The sequence below is a fragment of the Guillardia theta genome (genome assembly GCF_000315625.1).
Source record: "Guillardia theta CCMP2712 unplaced genomic scaffold GUITHscaffold_154, whole genome shotgun sequence".
NCBI classification, from domain to species: Eukaryota; class Cryptophyceae; order Pyrenomonadales; family Geminigeraceae; genus Guillardia; species Guillardia theta.
The window spans coordinates 58,403-60,757 of record NW_005434520.1 but is presented as its reverse complement, the minus strand read 5'-3'; positions in this window follow the sequence as shown (position 1 = coordinate 60,757).

Here is a 2,355-nt window from a genome sequence, read left to right as displayed (position 1 = left end):
CTCGTTCCCCCGACGCCTTGGGGCCGCCGAAAAAAGCGGGGCACTGTATCCGCCTCCTGGAGGATGTCCATCTTTTCGGCGTCCCTCCGTTTTTCCACCCCCCCATGTACATATAGATCGAGCCACCTCATCTTCCCTATTTTCTACCGCCTCTTCCAGCTCCCTCGCATCGTCTCATCGCCTTCTCGACATCTCCTCCTCCTCCTCCTCCTCCTCCTCCTCCTTCCCCGCTGCCACCGGCTGCTGCCTGCATTCCGTCTGCTCCTGCAAGAGGCTCGTCAATGTTTCATGCCCCTCACACTCTCGCTTTTCACCTGCAAGCTCGTCGAGTTTCGCTCGCAGCAGCTCAACCTCCTCCTACGCGCCGCGTTACCAGCATGTGTCCTCCCACTACTGCTGCTCCCTGCTCCCTGCTCCCTGCTCCCTGCTCCCTGCTCCCTGCTCCCTGCTCCCTCCTCCATCTTGCCTCTCAGCATTGTACCCCTGTCCCTCCTCCCTCTTTCCTTCTGCATTTTTTTCTCTCCTCCTCTTCCTTCCTCCTCCTGCTCTGGACAAACCTTGAGCGCATCTCGCTCCCTTGCGACTTCATCGTTGGAGAATTTCCCACTGGAAGCCACATGAGGGTTTGTGGAGAGAGGGGAAATGAGAGGGGAGAGAAGGACAAGTAAGCTTGGAGGAGGAATTGAGGAAGGTGAAGATGGAGAATCGAGAAGTGAAGCAAGAAAGGAAAGCAAGAGGAGTACAGCGGAGAAAGTGAAGAGGAAGAGAGAGGAGGAGAACAGGGGAGGAGGAGGAGAGAGGAGGAGAACAGGGGAGGAGGAGGAGAGAGGAGGAGAACAGGGGAGGAGGAGGAGAGAGGAGGAGAACAGGGAAGGAGGAGGAGAGAGGAGGAGAACAGGGGAGGAGGAGGAGAGAGGAGGAGAACAGGGAAGGAGGAGGAGGAGAGAGGAGGAGTCACCGAGAAGGAGAGGGGGCAGCTCCCATGATGCGGAACAAACATTTGTTCAGCTTCGACTGAACTTGAGCGGCAAGAGAAGCGACATCGGAGTCGTAGAGCAGAAATTTCCACTCCACCTCCTCCCGTACAGGACGAGGAGGCGTCAGCACCGGCTCCCTCCTCCTTGCCGCCTGCAGCGCGTCCGACTTGCAGACTTGCACGATCAAATCTTCGAAGGTGTCCAGCCCGATCCTGGCCTGAGGAGGAGGTGAACGATCAGGAGGAGGATCAGGAGGGAAAAGGAGGCAAAGGGAGGGGGGAGCGAAGGGAGCGGAGGGGTCAGGTCGAGGTGCAACGTCAGGAATGTCAAAGAGGATGAAACGGAAGGAGGAAGGAGCAGGGAAGTAATGAAGGGAGGGAGTTACTAAATGATTCAGGAAAGCAAGGAAACGAGGAGGAGGGAGGGAGGAGGGAGGGAGGAGGGAGGGAGGAGGGAGGAGGAAGAGGAGGGGGGAGGGAGAAAGGGGAGGGAGGAGCGAGGAGGGAGGGAGGGAGGAGGGAGGGAGTAGAAAAGAGGAGGAAGAGAGAGGAGGAGGGAGGAGGGAAGAAGAAGGGCGATACAGACCTCTACAATGTTGACAACGTTGCGTTGTAACTCCTCATCTCCAAGGGAATCGAGACAGCCAGCCTGACAAATTATTAGTCAGAATTAGCTGCTGCTGCTGCTGCTGCTGCTTCTGCTGCTGCTGCTGCTGCTTCCTCTCCTTCTTGTGTATGCCCTTGACAAACTGAAATTCTTTCCCGTGCACCCCATCGCATTGCTCATGCTCTGAACTCCTGTAAACCCTCTGCTGATGCTGATATGTGTACCTTCCCTCCTCCTTCTACCCCTCTCCCCCTTTCTCCCTCCCCTTCTTCTCTCTTCCCCTCCTCCCTTCCTCGTCTTCTCCCTCCCCTTCTCCCCTCTTCCCCTCCCCCCCTCCCTTGGCTCTCGCACGTACCAGCAGTATGGCAGCAGCTCCTCTCAGGTGCAGTGAGATCGCTCCCCCGTCCGTGCTGCTCTTCACCGCGTTGCTGCCCATGAGCCCCACGAGCCACATCACCGTTGCCTATGGTTGCGTCCTCAGAGTCCGAGATGCTAGGGGAGGAGGTTGTAGAGATAGGGAAACGAGGATAAGAGTGGAGAAGGGAGGAGAAGAGAGAGGGGAGGAGGGAGAGATGGGGAGAAGGGGAGGGAGAGAGGGGAAGAGGGGTAGAAGGAGGAGGGGAGGCACACATCTCAGAGTAAGCAGAGGGTTTACAGGGGTTGTGAGCTTGAGCTATGCGATGGGGAGCGCGCGAAAGATTCTCAGTTTGTCAGGGGCATACACAGTAGGAGAGGAAGCAGCAGCAGCAGAGCAGAAGCAGAAGAGCAGCAG